The 17388-nt window shown below is 40.9% G+C and overlaps 1 protein-coding gene and 1 pseudogene across 3 annotated transcripts in view; both read left to right on the forward strand.

The window, feature by feature from the left end:
• The window catches only part of LOC121683333 (NACHT, LRR and PYD domains-containing protein 12-like), a 72972-nt gene extending 72100 nt beyond the window's left edge, over positions 1–872 (forward strand). For all 3 annotated transcript variants that reach the window (XM_042062945.1, XM_042062943.1, XM_042062944.1), the window contains exon 16: positions 593–872. The gene's annotated coding sequence lies outside the window, so the exon portion shown is untranslated. The remainder of the gene's footprint in view (positions 1–592) is intronic.
• A 13007-nt stretch (positions 873–13879) lies between these two features.
• LOC121684703 lies at positions 13880–14057 on the forward strand (annotated as a pseudogene).
• Positions 14058–17388: the final 3331 nt, after the last annotated feature.

Here is a 17388-nt window from a genome sequence, read left to right on the forward strand (position 1 = left end):
TAATTTGCGGTCCAGGTGAGAACACTGTAACACACAACAGAACTTAGAACTCTGATATAACTTGAGTTGATGTCCTGTCAGAGTGTTCATCAACATCCGAGCCGGTTCAGAATTGTTGATGTACCTGACAAGCTTTGCAACATCCTAGCAGTCACAGATTTGGTTTCACTTACGTCATATTTGATTAAGCAACACTTTATTCATTGGCCTTTGCACATCTGTGCAGATCGTAAGCAAACAGGGCCTCATGTATCAATCCCTGTTCAACAACTCTACCAGATCAAAACTCAAACTGAAGGATCTGCACACGGTATTAGAAGCTCCCACAAACATTGTGGTTGTGTCAGACAGGGAGGTGATCACAATTTTTCACAGTACAGACAGTTTACAGCCTCACAATGTATAGATACGGCATTATTATCTCAATGTATAGAGATACGGCATTATTCTCAATGTATAGATATATACGGCATTATTATCTCAATGTATAGAGATACGGCATTATTATCTTTGTGACTTGTCGTAGTCCTATAGTGCTATAGCTCTGGGAGTTCATGAACATGAGGTTTAAACTGCAGAAATGTCTTTTCAGATGAACTCAACCTTAAGGAGCCCCTTCTAGATGACAACTGCAAGAGGAGGATGGAGCGCTCTCTCAGATCAACTTAAATATGAGCAAGAAGAGGATGGAGCGCTCTCTCAGATCAACTTAAATATGAGCAAGAAGAGGATGGAGCGCTCTCTCAGATCAACTTAAATATGAGCAAGAAGAGGATGGAGCGCTCTCTCAGACACTTACAAATGGAGCAGGACCTAAATACCTATCGGACATGCTTCAGCAGTACACACCTTCTCGTCCCCTCAGGTCCCAGGTGAAAAACCTGTTAGTAAAACCTACAGTTAGAACTAAACATGGTGAAGCAGCTTTTAGCTGCTATGCGGCTCAGCTGTGGAACCAACTTTCGGATGACATTAAAAAGGCCCCAACTGTAGCCAGTTTTAAATCTAGACTTAAGACCAAACTGATCTCAGATGCTTTCTGCTAACTGTGCCGAGTTACAAATTCGAAATCTGCCTTGATAATTATTCTACCTTGTCTTTTATTACTTTTTTACTACTTTTGCCTTTGTTTTTGCTTACTAATTATTCTTTATTTTGAAATGATTTTACCTTGTGTTTTATGTTTTCTTTTTATAATGATCTTTACCTTTTAACTATTCTTTGACTATATTGCCCTTCTATGCTTTTATTTGTTATTATTGTTTGGTTTTGTTTATGTAAAGCACATTGAATGACCTCTGTGTATGAAATGCGCTATATAAATAAACTTGACTTGACTTGACTAAGCAAAGAACAAACCAGGAACTGGGGGGGTGCCAGAACCAAGAGCCACAGAGAAGGGGTCTAGGATCCAGAAAAACATTTAAAAAAAACTTTAAAAAGAAAAACTAAAAAAAAAAAAAAATCTCCCCTGTTGTTGCTACCTTGTCGTGGTGGGGAGGCGGCGGGGGTTATACCCCTGGCAGGTACTACCAAGCCAGGCAGATTTCAGGTTAGAAGCCAGTCTAAAAGCAGCAATGCCATCACCTATTGGCAGTAGGATGATTGGATGAAGATTGGGCCTATGTATTTGTCATACATATGAATGGTGTTTCTGCCTATGCAAATTAGGACATATTATTATTATTATTATTATTAATAATAATGTTTATTTGATATGGACATAGCAATTACATTGGACAACCCAGATGCATTGTTTGAGTGTTTTAGCACAGGTGCTAATTCGCAACACTTGTCCATCGGCGGCTTTTGAAAAGAGCAATTAAAATCTCAACAAAGGAAAGAGGAAAAACCAGACAAAGATAGAAAAAAAAACAGAAAGGAAAAAAGAAATCAGAGAAATACAAGCAATTTTCAATGTAAGGAACATAAATAGGATACAGAGCAAAGGTAATCTGAGCAAGCAGTCAATCGGCTAAGGGTTAAGGGACTATTCATGTGAGCACTGTTGTTTAGACTTTAGCCATTGTTTGAGTCCTTTGTTAAAAGCTTTACTATTCAATAAGTGTGGAGCCATGTGCATATTCAAATTCATTTCTGTCGTAGCAGATATTCAGACTCGGGCCAGAAATTAAGTCCAAATATCTTGTCTACAACGTAACAAAAATACACAATTATAAAAACTTATCCCAAAAAGAAGGCGCAAAAGTCCGGCAGAGTTCCGTGCAAAATTCCTTTAATGACTACAAAGCACAAAGCCAGAGTAGATCGCACGATCGCACTCCAGAACAATGTTGAACACCAACATTTATACCCCTCCTTAGATGCTGACACAACATTTGGAAACTTCAAACCCACAGGTGGCATTATGAAAGGATCGTTGTTCGGTCTTGTCTTCGCAAGTCAGCACTATTGCTGCCAAGGGTACGAACTTTATATTGTACGATACACTTAAAGCTAGTGCAACATGAGCATACTTATAGCTAGTGCAACATGAGCACACTTATATCTAGTGCAACATGACAATACTTATAGCTAGTGCAACATGAGCACACTTAAAGCTAGTGCAACATGAGCATACTTAAAGCTAGTGCAACATGACAATACTTAAAGGAGAATTCCGGTGTGATTTTGACCTAAAGTGTGTTGAAACATGATACCGAGTGTGAACGTGTATCTCATAGCTCACCTCGGCTTGTCCCCTGCACTCAGAAATCTGGCGCTAGTTAGCCAATGCTGCCAACAGTTTTTCGTTGCAGTGCCTCGGGCATCGGCCTAGCCATGCAAATAAATCACTGTTTTACACCAATTACGAGGCTCAAAGTAGCTCCATACTTCATTGGTAGACTTCCGAGGTCAATATCACATCGGAATTCTCCTTTAAAGCTAGTGCAACATGAGCATACAGCGGGGAAAATAAGTATTGAACACGTCAACATTTTTTTCAGTAAGTATACTTCCAGCAGGGCTTGAAAACAAAATTATTCAAAATTTTTCAAACGTTCCGTTCCGAACGGTTCATGTAGGCCAATGTTTAACGTTTTCGTTCTTGCATGCGTTCCGCCACCAACATATCGGTCCTGAATCGGTTCGGAACGCAAAATATCGTTCGTTCTTAAAGTTCCGGCAGTGTTTGGCGGGCCTATCAAGTCTATTTTTGTGGACTTTACCTTAGAATAGACATACTCATTATTTCCCCTTGATTTAGCCTATACCGTAGCTATGCCCAAAAATAATAAATCACAGGCGGCATCCAAAAACATTCAGATGGGCTATCCATCCCATAGCCTACAGACTTACTGTAGGCCTAACCTATGCCTATAAATAATTTCTTATCAAAAATATTTCTGGATACGTGCTAAACTCCTTACCTGGTTGTAGCCTAAGTTTTATCCATATGGAGATCTTCAAAGGCTTGCGCTATAATTCCAACCCTGTTTATAAACGAACCTGTCTGTTGCTGACAAGGCCTATCTCAAATTTCCCGTTTAACTCTTCTACATAGAATAGGTTATAATTGCGCAAACATTTCAAATCCCGACTTTAAAACGACAAGGCGTGGACAGGCAAAATAGGCTATTACGCATAGGCTACAAACAATTTCCAAATGAGTTTCAGTAGCCTACGCTACGAGCTGGCCTAAGATCCGAAGTGGCAGACGGATAGGTTACATTACAACAGCAAGACAAAATATACACATTTGGACCAAAGGTCCATTTATTCGTTTTTTTTTTTCAAACTGCAGAAATCAAATTATTAGGCTGTTATATAGAGAACGAAAAAAAACGTTATTAACCGGTTTTGTGGATTTCAGAATAACGTTTCTGTTCCGGAACAGTTGAAGACCATTTTGTTTTCGTTTCCGTTTCCACTCCTCGTAAAATTCCGTTCGTTTTCGGTTTTCCTTTTCGTTCCTTGAACCGTTTCGGAGCCCTGACTTCCAGTGAGGCTATTCACATTAAATTTTCACCAGACATTAGTATTAACTTAGGTAATCCACACATATATAAAAATCCAAACATTAATGTCTAAAAGTAGTGTTATGAGTAAAAAAGTGGAATGGCACAGGGAAAAAGTATTGAACACGCCAAGAAAAAGCAGTACACAAACGCAAAGAATGGCAAGGAACAAACCGGAATCTATAAGTAGTTAGAGAAATTATCCCTCCTATCTGTACACATTGATTTAAGCTGGGTTAGTACATACTGGTGGGCTATAAAAAGGTTTTTGTTAGCAAGGTGTCACACAAGAAACATGTCATGATGGGTAAAAGCAAAGAGCTCTCCCAAAATCTTTGCAACCTTATTGTTGCAAAACATATTAATGGAACTGGTTACAGATGCACTTCAAAACTTCAGAATCATCCAGCAAGCAGTATTGGAGCCATTATCTGCAAGTGGAAGGAACATCACTGCATCATCAACTGACCATGTACAGGATCTCCTTGCAAGATTTCTGACCAGGAAGTCAGAAGGATAGTCAGAAGAGCCAAGGACCACTCTGAGAAAGCTCCAGAAAGATTTGGAGGCAGCAGGTACAATTGTTACAGAGAAAATCATAGGTAATGCACTCCACCGCCATGGCCTCTATGCACGCTCATCCCGCATGACTCTATTGCTGAAGAAAAACATGTCAAAGCTCGTTGAAAGTTTGCTACACAACATTTGAACAATCCTGTGAAATACTGAGAGAATGCATTCTGGTTAAAAATGTAACTTTTCGGATGTCATACTACACACCATATTTGGAGGAGAAATGGCACTGTGCATCACCCTAAAAATACCCTACCAACAGTGAGGTTTGGAGGTGGTGGCATCATGGTGTGGGCTGTTTTTCATCTCATGGTACTAGCAGACTTCATACAGTTGAAGGAATGATGAATGGAGTCATTTTGTTCCGGAAGAATCTTTACATCCACCAGGATGATGAGGATGAGACATGGCTAGACCTTCCAGCAGGACAATGATCCAAACCATTCAGCAAACGAAATACTCAATTGGTTTTAGAGAAAGGAAATCAAGGCCCTGACTTTAATTCAATTGAACAGTTTTGGAAGTTAACTAAAGATCAGGATTCACAACAGGGACCCCTGAAATCTTCAATATTAAAGGACTATCTGTTTAAAAGAATGGGCCAAACTCACACCAGAATACTGTGATATCTGATTAGTTTCATCATACAGGAAATGCCTTAAAGCTGTCATTACGAATAAAGGCTTTTCCACAAAGTATTTAAGAAATTTCAGCAGGCGTGTTCAATACTTTTTTTTTCTGTGTCATTCCACTTTATTGCACATAACTCTACCTATGGACTTTAATGTTTGGATTTTTTTATATGGGTGGATTATCTGAGTTAATACTAATGTCTGGTGAAAATTTCATGCAAATAGACTCATTGGAAGTATACTTACTGAAAAAAATGTTGACGTGTTCAATACTTATTTTCCCCGCTGTACTTAAAGCTAGTGCAACATGAGCATACTTGAAGCTAGTGCAACATGAGCATACTTAAAGTGCAACATGAGCATACTTAAAGTGCAACATGAGCATACCTAAAGCTAGTGCAACATGAGCATACTTATAGCTAGTGCAACATGAGCATATTTATAGCTAGTGCAACATGAGCACACTTAAAGCTAGTGTAACATGAGCATACTTATAGCTAGTGCAACATGAGCATACTTAAAGCTACAGTAGTGCAACATGAGCATACTTAAAGCTACAGTAGTGCAACATGAGCATACGTAAAGCTAGTGCAACATGAGCATACTTAAAGCTAGTGCAACATGAGCATATAAAGCTAGTGCAAAGTAAATATTTTGCACTCAACAGGCACCACAACTCTTTGACCTTTTGTTTTTTACTTTCCCAAAAAATGAAAATGTGTAAGTGTGTGCATTTTATAGTGTGCCCACTGGAGAAACTAATGAGTGTTAACACATTATTATTAATGGTCTTCTAGAGTGAATAGGTGTACCTTCAGAAAGGAGAGTCCAGCAGCAGCAGCAGCCTCCACTAGCAGCTCCCACTCAGATGCTGCAGAGCTGCACCTCAGACACAAAGCCCAGCAGGACCCAGGAGCACAGCTGCTCTCTCTGGACACTCACAAGTGAGTCTGGTGGACAACACACACACACACACACACACACACACTCCTTGAGTGAGATGTTTAGGACTGCTTCAAGAATCTCCACAGTGCTGCTGTCCACTGGGTGTTTGACTGGGATCATTATCACTGAGTAATCATTCTATGTTGTGTTATGTCTTTTAATGATTACTTTTTAAACAGCTAAACTATTGCCCTTTTATGCTTCTATTTACTATTACCCTGCACATTTTATGCTCTCTTTTTATTTGTTACTTTTTAAACTATTCTTTGACTATATTGCCCTTCTATGCTTTAATTAGCTATTCCTGTTTGCTTTTGTTTATGTAAAGCACATTGAATGACCTCTGTGTATGAAATGCGCTATATAAATAAACTTGACTTGATGCAAAAATACACACACATATACGTATTATACTGCCAGAGTGGTACACAGCAAATTCTGTTATTAATTAATTATATTAATGTATAATTATATATTAATTATATTAATTTAATATAATTAATTTTAATATAATTAAAAGTATGGCAATATATGTGTCAGTCATGTGGGCTAAATGGGCAGCCGTATCTTCTTGGAGGGCACTCAAGTAGAGTGTGTGTGTGTGTGTGGAGGGCGGCACGAACATTCACAAAAAAACAGGCTGGTTAGCTTTCACTTGCGCCTACCGGTTTTCTGTCATAAGTCATGTGTCACCATCGATTAAGTTGGAAAGAAATGGACAGATTCGAATGAAGTACAGTAGGCTCTGGGATTATGACTTCACGTCAAGTTAAAACTGAAGATGCACAGTCTGTATAACCTGACCCTAGCCAGATGAATGTCGTTCCGCTTAGCTCCGCCTAGCTTCACTCACATCCATCTGGGACCTCTTCCATTGAGAGGGATTTCTCCAACCAACTTTATGGTTTAGCCAATCAGGACGCAGGGCGGGAGTTTCATAGATGTGACATAGCGTAGAAGCGACTGTGAGTCTGTTATTAGAGTCACGGGTTGGCTTCGATGTGAGTGGTTGAAGTAGCACGTCAATAGATGACGGACAAGTGGCTTATTCAATCATATGCAAGCATTTTTTGATTAGGCCCAGCCTTCTGAAGCAACACTTCAATGGATCGGTTCCAGATGGATGAGTGGAGCTAGGCGGAGCGAAATTCATCTGGCTATTGCCAGGTTACAGTCTGTAAGCTCCAATATCCAAACCAGGTGATTATAACGTGGTTTTCACTATTTAATAATGTAGCCTCATGGATAAGGTAATGTCAGGAAATATGCCACCGTGTGACACTGTAATGGGGGGGGGGGGGGGGGGGGGGGGGCATGAAGTCGTCTCAGAATATTAAGCACCCCATATTTGATACTGTAATGTTAATTTGTAACGTTCTGTGTAACCTACATGTATTTAGAACTAGGCCTACTGCCAACATCGAGCAATCTGCTGTTTCACCTTGTAGTGGCGCTCGACCTTAATACAGGCCTCAGGAACGCGCAGCTGGACAGGTGCTTAAGTCAGTGGCAGAATGCGCACAAGAGTTGATTACGTAAGACACGCCCAGATCTTAGAGTAGCTCCTCCCAAAGAGCGTAACTGGCTTCATGGCGCGTAAGCAGAGACTTTCTAATGAGGAGACACAGCATTTAAAAAAATCATCCATAGAAATGCATGTTAGTTTGTAACGCCAATATGGCCGTTGTCTACACATATCCCACCCCTTATAATGCATGACATTTACACAGACATTCCTCAGCTCAGCAGCAGTAGTTCTGCATTTAACCACTAGGTGGCAGCATAGGCAGTGTAATGTCAGAGCCGTGTATGGCTCTGTGTAATGTAATCTGCCTGTGGGACTGTCTGTGTGTGCAGACCATGTTCGTAGCGCCTGATCAAACTCACACAGAGCAAGTATCCAGCAACCTGTGATGTGTTCACACCCCTGCTGAAAAAAACAGCTAGAAAGCAGCTTATGCTGGTAGCTGGTTTTAGCTGGTCTTTGCTGGTTTTCTTCCAGCTCTTGCTGGTCTTTGCTGGTGTAGCTGGTTGGGCCACCAGCTGGATATGCTGGCGTGACCATCTGAGGAAGCTGGTCATGCTGGTGTGACCAGCCTGTCGTGTGGGATACAGCTGGTGCAAGATGGTCATGCTGGTGACCAGCCTGCCAAGCTGGTCATGCTGGTTTGCTAGAATGACCAACATAAGCTGGCATGGCCAGTTAAACCAGCAGTGTAGACCAGCAACACCAGCTAAAATGACCAGCTTGAGGTGGTACAAGAAGCAAAACCAGCTGAATTACCATCATAAGCTGGGAAAACCAGCTGAAGGTATGTTTTTGCAAGAGTTTTGCTGGTCTAGCAGGTCAACCATCATAGGGTGGTCAAACAAGCTGGTTAACAAGCTGGTCAACCAGCAAACCACCTTTAGCTGGTCAGGCTGTTTTTTTCAGCAGGGACCAGTTATTCCGTGAGAGTGTTGAGACACACACTCACACTCACACACACACTCTCTCAGTGGAATGGGAGGGTTTTTTATACTGTAAATGTACAGGAAGTGTGTGTATGTGAGTGTGTGTGTGTTCCTCAGTGTTACACCGCACACACACACACACACACACACACTAAGCAGTAACATTCTGACACTAGTAGTCAGCACAAAATGGCTAAAACACCATAAACACACGTGTGCCTGTCTGCTACAGTGGACGTAATCCATTAAAGTTTTCATCTGTGACTGCAGCGGCAGAAAGAGTGTGTGTGAGTGTGTGTGTGAGTAAAAGAGAGAGTTTTTTTTCTCTCTGACAGAGAGCACAGTCTGTCAGAGCCAGTAAGGAGCTGCCAGAATATAGAGTAACCATGACAACCACCTTTCCCTGTACCGATCCCCCCCCCCCCCCACTCAGCAGGCCTGGAATGCCTGTGTGTGTGTGTGTGTGTGTGTGTGTGTGTGTGTGTGTGTGTTATGTGTGTGTGTGTGTGTGTGTGTGGAGACAGAACAAGGAATAAAACAGGCAGGTGGCTGTGATTCAGGATTTTAAAAACACAAACACACACATAGGGTGAGTAACAAGATGTGGAGGGAAAGAACTCTGTGTGTGTGTGTGTGTGTGGACTGAGATTGAGGTTCTCTAAAAATAAGACACACAGAGCAATCACTCAGTCTGTTGCCATGGATACTGAGGGACAGGGATGGATGCCACGTGACCTTGAGTGTCCGTCCCACTCACTCTCTCTGAGACCAAGACGCGTCCGGTGTGTGTGAGAGAGAGGCTTCCAGTGTGTGTGTGTGAGAGAGAGAGAGAAGTTTCCAGTGTGTGTGTGTGAGAGAGAAGCTTCCAGTGTGTGTGTGTGTGAGAGAGAGAGAGAGAAGCTTCCAGTGTGTGTGTGTGTGAGAGAGAGAGAGAGGCTTCCAGTTTTTGTGTGTGTGAGAGAGAGAGGAGAAGCGTTCAGTGTGTGTGTGTGAGAGAGAGAAACTTTCAGTTTGTGTGTGAGAGAGAGAGAAGCGTTCAGTGTGTGTGTACGTGAGAAGCTTCCAGTGTGTCTGTGTGTGTAAGAAGCTTTCAGTGTGTGTGTGTGTGAGAGAGAGAAGATTCAAGTGAGTTTGTGTGTGTGCGTGTGTGTGTGTGTTGAGGATGAACACGCATCTGGTGGGTGAGAGAGAGAGGCTTCCCATGTGGTTGTATATGTATGTGAAAAAAATGTGTGTGAGAAATGGAATCCTTGAGTGTGTATAGGTGTGTGTGTGTGTGTGAGAGAGAGAGAGAAATGAAATCTTCAGAGAAATCTTCTCTGAGAGAAATGAAATCTTCTCATGTGAGTGTGTGTGTGTGTGTTTTCTTGAGATCCTGTAGAAAGAAAGGACTAAAGAGCAAGCTGAACACACACACACACACACACACACACACACACACACTAAACATGCCATCTACACATACCCAGACACAATTAGTCAAACACACACACATTTACATAAGCGATAGCTCCTGACATGCTGCAAGACACCCAGCCACCCACACGCACACACACACATACATACACACATACATACACACACACACACAGACACACTCACACTCACACTCTCTCTCTCTCTCTCTCTCTCTCTCTCACACACACTCACACACACACTCACATGCTGGTGCTTAACCTCATACCTTAGAAAGAGTATGGACGTCTGAGAAGGATTATATGTGTGTGTGCATGACTGTGTGTGTGTTTGCGTATGTGTGTGTTAAAGTCAGCATGCATGCACGTATTAACGTGTGTGTGTGTGTGTCTGTAAGTGTGTATCTGTGTGTGTGTGTGTGTGGCTTGTGTTTACAGTGTTCACCTCACTGGTGTTATGGAATGTTCATCACATGGGAGTCACACACATGACCGAAAAGGAGAGAGAGAGAGAAAAGAGGAGAGAGAGAGAGAGAGAGAGAGAGAGAGAGAGAGAGAAGAGGAGAGAGAGAGAGAAAAGAGGAGGGAGAGAGAAAAGAGGAGAGAGAGAGAAAAGAGGAGAGAGAGAGGAGAGAGAGAGAAGAGGAGAGAGAGAAAAAAGAGGAGAGAGAGAGAGAGAGAGAAAAAAGAGGAGAGAGAGAGAGAGAAGAGGAGAGAGAGAAGAGGAGAGCGAGAGAGAAAAGAGGAGAGAGAGAGAGAAAGGAGGAAAGAGAGAGAAAAGAGGAGAGAGAGAGAAAAGAGGAGAAAAGAGGAGAGAGAGAGAAGAGGAGAGAGAGAGAAAAGAGGAGAAAAGAGGAGAGAGAGAGAGAAAGGAGGAGAGAGAGAGAAAAGAGGAGAGAGAGAGAGAAAAGAGGAGAGAGAGAGAAGAGGAGAGAGAGAGAGAAAGGAGGAGAGAGAGAGAAAAGAGGAGAGAAGAGAGAGAGAGAGAAAAGAGGAGGGGTGGTCACACACATCAACAGAAAGAGAGAGGGAGCGAGAGAGAAATGGAATAAAAGAGAGAGGGATTTTGCTATGATATGAACAAGTGACAAAATCCAAATGAATTACTTTTATCTTATTATTTATCATCACATTAAGAAATTACAACAGGAGGCCATGAGTCAAGTCAAGTCAAGTTTATTGATATAGCGCATTTCATACACAGAGGTCATTCAATGTGCTTTACATAAACAAAACCAAACAATAATAACAAATAAAAGCATAGAAGGGCAATATAGTCAAAGAATAGTTAAAAGGTAAAGATCATTATAAAAAGAAAACATAAAACACAAGGTAAAATCATTTCAAAATAAAGAATAATTAGTAAGCAAAAACAAAGGCAAAAGTAGTAAAAAAGTAATAAAAGACAAGGTAGAATAATTATCAAGGCAGATTTCGAATTTGTAACTCGGCACAGTTAGCAGAAAGCATCTGAGATCAGTTTGGTCTTAAGTCTAGATTTAAAACTGGCTACAGTTGGGGCCTTTTTAATGTCATCCGAAAGTTGGTTCCACAGCTGAGCCGCATAGCAGCTAAAAGCTGCTTCACCATGTTTAGAGATCTGCAAATGGGAGAACTGTTTATTGTGTTTGTTTATTGTGTTTAACTAGGGGGAGAAACTGTTTACTGATTTATGTTGTTCTGTCGGAGCATAGTGGTTTCAGTGAATATGATCAAAAAAATCTTGCCAACTGCCGCTTTAAGCACACTATGTGGATATTTGATTGAGTTTATTTAGTATATTTAGTATTTAGATAGATAGATAGATAGATAGATAGATAGATAGATACTTTATTGATCCCCAAGGGAAATTCAAGGATTTAGTATTTTAGTATTTTTTTTATCTTCTGTCTATTGTGCAGCAGAGTTTTTTATATTTATATACTTATATTACTTTTTCTGCTGTAAGTGCATGTTGTGTGTGATGTCTGTATGCTACAGACATCACACACCTTGAATTTCCCCTTGGGGATCAATAAAGTATCTATCTATCTATCTCTATCTATCTAGTATTTATTCATTCATGCTTTTTTAACCACTTAGTTTATACTTTATGTAACTATAACACTTATATGTCTGTTTGCTGTGTTTTATGTCACCAGAGTGCCAAAGATGAATTTCCAGTGTATGTAAATTCAGTGGACAATAAAGTTTCTATCTATCTATCTATCTATCTATCTATCTATATACTGTATCTATCTATCTATGTAAAGGATGAAAATGATAAGGAATACCCACTGATTTCATATAGCGCCACCTAGTTAAAAATGAGAACTAGCGCCACCTAGTTAAAAATGAGAACTAGCGCCACCTAGTTAAAAATGAGAACTAGCGCCACCTACTGTAGTTAAAAATGAGAACTAGCGCCACCTAGTTAAAAATGAGAACTAGCGCCACCTAGTTAAAAATGAGAACTAGCGCCACCTACTGTAGTTAAAAATGAGAACTAGCGCCACCTAGTTAAAAATGAGAACTAGCGCCACCTAGTTAAAAATGAAAACTAGCGCCACCTAGTTAAAAATGAAAACTAGCGCCACCTAGTTAAAAATGAGAACTAGCGCCACCTAGTTAAAAATGAAAACTAGCGCCACCTACTGTAGTTAAAAATGAGAACTAGCGCCACCTAGTTAAAAATGAGAACTAGCGCCACCTACTGTAGTTAAAAATGAGAACTAGCGCCACCTAGTTAAAAATGAGAACTAGCGCCACCTACTGTAGTTAAAAATGAGAACTAGCGCCACCTAGTTAAAAATGAGAACTAGCGCCACCTAGTTAAAAATGAGAACTAGCGCCACCTAGTTAAAAATGAGAACTAGCGCCACCTAGTTAAAAATGAAAACTAGGCATTGTAATCACAGCTATCTTTGGCTGACAGGTTCAAAACTGCACAGAATGACACCCTCTGAATGCATACCAAGTTTCATGGAATTCCGTGAGAGACCATACAATAAATGAATATATGTGTACACACACTCACTCATGAACACACACACACAAAGATACATGCAGGTACACACACACACACATACACAAGAGAGTATTCCATGTCAAATCAGCCTAGAAAATCGCCACGCTTCATTTTACATTGGTCTTATTACACTTTCTAACTTGAGAGGAGACAATTTTTTAAATAGGAAAATTACCGGAAATCTTAGTCACTTTTAAACGTGATGGTAGCAGGTGAGATGCTAATGGTGTAATCCGATTCAATGATCTATGCTAGGCTGGAGCTAAAAGTGGAATCGCCAGACTCAGAGAACGGCTGGATGAACTGGAGAAAGATAAAAATCAATTGTTTAACTCAAGGGGAGGTGGAAAATGAGTGTAATTCCCCAAATGGTGGAATATCCCTTTAAAGGAAAACTTTGGCCATTTTTCACATAGATCTCTGTTTCTCTGTTTGCTACCTAGCTCGACTTGCTGCAGCCAACAGCTAGAGCAGCAAGGCAGCTACAGCGCTACACCCTGGGGGCATTAACATGGGGCAGCTACAGCACTACACCCTGGGGGGCAGCTACAGCGCTACACCCTAACATGGGGCAGCTACAGCACTACACCCTGGGGGGCATTAACATGGGGCAGCTACAGCACTACAGCCTGGGGGGCAGCTACAGCACTACAGCCTAGGGGCATTAACATGGGGCAGCTACAGCGCTAACTACACGCTGGGGGGCATGATTTTAAGATGCCCCCAGAGAGGAGCACTGTAGCAGTCTGACTGCTCTACTTGTTGGCAGGGATGGATCAAAATGCATTTTTAAATAGAGCATCAAATACCCTAATTAAGTCAAAATAAACTACAAAATACATTAGCCACACCAACACCATGTATCAAAATAAAATATTGTATATTTTGTATTTCATACTTACCTGGCAGGGGAGATACCATGACCAAAGAGGTGGTTCACCTTTGGCGAGGCTCTGCCATTGCACTTCGGCGGTAGCTGACCCGAACGAATTCCCCAAATATGGGAATCTCGATATGGGAATCTCGACTGCATAATTTGTGGTAGTGGGGACTGTGTTCACGCTCTTCCCTGATTTTTTTAATGGGGGGCAGCCGTGGCCCACTGGGGGCAGCCACTTCGGACCTGTAACTGGAGGGCAGCCGTGGCCTACTGGTTAGCGCTTCGGACTTGTAACCGGAGGGTTGCCAGTTCAAGCCCAGACCAGTAGGCACGGCTGAAGTGCCCTTGAGCAAGGCACCTAACCCCTCACTGCTCCCCGAGCGCCGCTGTTGTTGCAGGCAGCTCACTGCGCCGGGATTAGTGTGTGCTTCACCTCACTGTGTGTACACTGTGTGCTGAGTGTGTTTCACTAATTCACGGATTGGGATAAATGCAGAGACCAAATTTCCCTCACGGGATCAAAAGAGTATATATACTTATACTTATACTTATTTTGAAAGTACCAACAATACTCTTTAAATGGAGCGTGAAATCACTTTGCAAACCTTCCATATCTATCAATGTAATCTATTCCTTCATCAGCACACTGACTCTGTTGATTAAGTGGGCAGTGTTTGAACAGCTTTTCTCTCCCTATGAGACATGGCACAAAACTATGCTGACCTGCCTGGTACATCTCACCCCCTACAGTACACACTTAATTCATTAAGCGCTTCTTACGCGTTACGGTTTGTATTATATTGTTTTATTTCCATTAGGCTGTTGATTAATTTGATATTGTTGTTTATTATTGATATTCTCCCTAATGTAGTCTTACCATGTTATTGTTTTTATATTATTGATTGAATGGACATTATTGTTTGTTATTGCTTTTCCCCTCATTTTCATTGTTTATTTCATTAGGCTGTTGATTGAATTGACATTTTTGTTTATTATTGCTATTCTCCTTATTATAGTCTGGCCAACATCTTAATTTGTTCCCTGTTAAATTTAAGTATTTTATTGTTTTGTATTTGTATGTCGCTTTGGACAAAAGTGTATCCATACCCATACCCATAAATACTGTACCTGAGATGCACTCAAAAGGTCACAACTGTCACAACTGCAAGTGGAGAAATGGTCAGTGCATGCCCATGAGGAGCAGTGTTGCATGGCAACCACATAACCAGGTCCATGTCGTCTGATTGGATGACTAAAGTTCTCAAGAACCTTGAGGCTGGTAGTGGGAGTGTATTGTGTGTGTGTGTGTGTGAGTGTGAGCAGCCTTCAAGTTACTCATCTTGCACTGGATCATCTTCCTGGATTTCATCTGATGTCATCACATCACCAAAAGTAGGCTATTGGTTTTAACATAAATATTTGCCAGCATTTTTAACTACAAAACTAGACACCTATAAGGTATTTTGATACAATAGACAAAGCCATTTTCTTAAACAAAATAAAATCAATAAAGTATCTATCTATCTATCTATCTAAATCCAAATGACAAAGTACTATTTTGTATTTGAAATACTTATTTTAAATGCATATATCAGAAACGCTGCCCATCCCTGGCTGTTGACTGCAGCAACTTGAGCTACAGTGTAGGTAGTACTGATTTTTTTGTGTTTTTTGTTTATGTCAATTTTGATCCAATTGACCACTTTGCTTTGTTGCCTACCCAGAATTTCTACCAGCCCACCCAAATATAACCGACCCTGGTTGGCTAGAACTGACCCTGGTTGTCATTCACATCCACTTAGGTAGTAAGTCAACAGTGAACCGCAAGCAGAGTGATGTAGGAATATCATGGCAATAGAGCCAACAACATTGGTGCAACATTGGTACAACATTGGTACAACACTGGTGCAACACTGGTACAACATTGGTACAACATTGGCAAGTGCGCAGTGACAAGAAGAGAGACCATCACCCGCTGGTTTGCTACATGTCTGACAGTTGCACAAGCGTTCGGACACACACACTCAGGACTGAGGGTCAATGAACAGTGGTAGCTCGCTGGCTCAAAGAAAAGAAAGCTCAAGAAGTCACAACTGAACTTATCAAGTGGTACAAACAAACCACCAAACCTACTGAGAGCCACAGAATGTGGGCTTAAAGCAACCCAATGCAGCTCTCTTACCCTCAAATAACGGCATACAGTGTAATGCAGAGGATGAAGTCTCTGACATCAGTGAAGTCTCTGTCAATGCATGCCCAGAATGATACTGCACTGTGTAAAGCTGGTGATCAGATAGGTCATGACCTTTTAGTGGGGTTTTAACTAGCTGTGTAAGCGTTAAATGGGGTTATATTGATGCCAATGGGCACAGATATGGATGATACATGAGTCAAGTCAAGTCACTTTTATTTATATAGCACATTTAAAAACAACAGGAGTTGACCCAAAGTGCTTTACATGGCAATGAGAGGTTAGGCAACAGTTGAAACATAAAAAATAGGGGCCCAGGGATACACAGGTCTAACTAAAAAAAAATTATATTACATGAGTAGAATTAGGAAGTAGTAGATTAAAAAGAAAATAATAGTAGTAATAAGATCAGTAGAATAGATAAAGTAAAAAAAAAAAATATATAAAAATAAGAACATAAAATAAATGGAGTAAAATAGAGTAAGCAGGATATATATATTAAGATAAATAAATAACTAAAAGTAAGTGGTAATAAGTAAAAAGGTAGAGGGACACACACGCAAGACACAGGGGGCAGAATTAAAGGTTGTTAAAAGCAAGAGAGAAAAGGTGTGTTTTTAAATTAGACTTAAAACTAGCAAGGGTAGTCGAGGACTTAATGTGGGGTGGGAGGGGATTCCATAAGTTTGGGCCAGCAACAGAGAAGGCCCGGTCACCTTTTGTTTTGAGACGTGTGCGGGGGACAGTTAAGAGTTGTCTTGAAGACGACCGGGTCGACCTAGAGGTAGAGTGTGGAGAAAGGATTTCAGCAATGTAGGGGGGTGCTAGGCCATTAAGAGCTTTAAAAACAAAAAGTTAAATCTTAAAATCAATTCTAAATTTAACAGGAAGCCAGTGCAGCTGAGCCAGGACTGGTGTGATATGCTCTCTCTTTTTAGTACCAGTAAGCAATCTGGCTGCTGCATTCTGGACCATCTGTAATTTATGAATGTTGGATTGGGTCAGTCCTGTGTATAAAATATTGCAATAATCGAGTCTGGAGGTAATAAAAGCATGTATAAGGGTTTCAAGGTCGTTCTGTGATAAAAAGGACTTAGCTATGACTCTGAGTTGATAAAAGCCACTACGGACCACACTATTGATTTGTTTATTAAAATGCAGAGAGCTATCCAGCATGACACCAAGATTTCTAACCACGGAGTGCACATTGTTTGAGAGTGGACCAAGAGTATTGCTGAGGCTGGTGACAGAGGAGGGTGGACCAAATATGATTATTTCAGTTTTGATGTCGTTGAGTTGTAGGAAATTGCAGGCAATCCAAGATTTAATGTC

The sequence above is a fragment of the Alosa sapidissima genome, chromosome 15 (genome assembly GCF_018492685.1).
Source record: "Alosa sapidissima isolate fAloSap1 chromosome 15, fAloSap1.pri, whole genome shotgun sequence".
In the NCBI taxonomy this organism is placed as follows: domain Eukaryota; kingdom Metazoa; phylum Chordata; class Actinopteri; order Clupeiformes; family Clupeidae; genus Alosa; species Alosa sapidissima.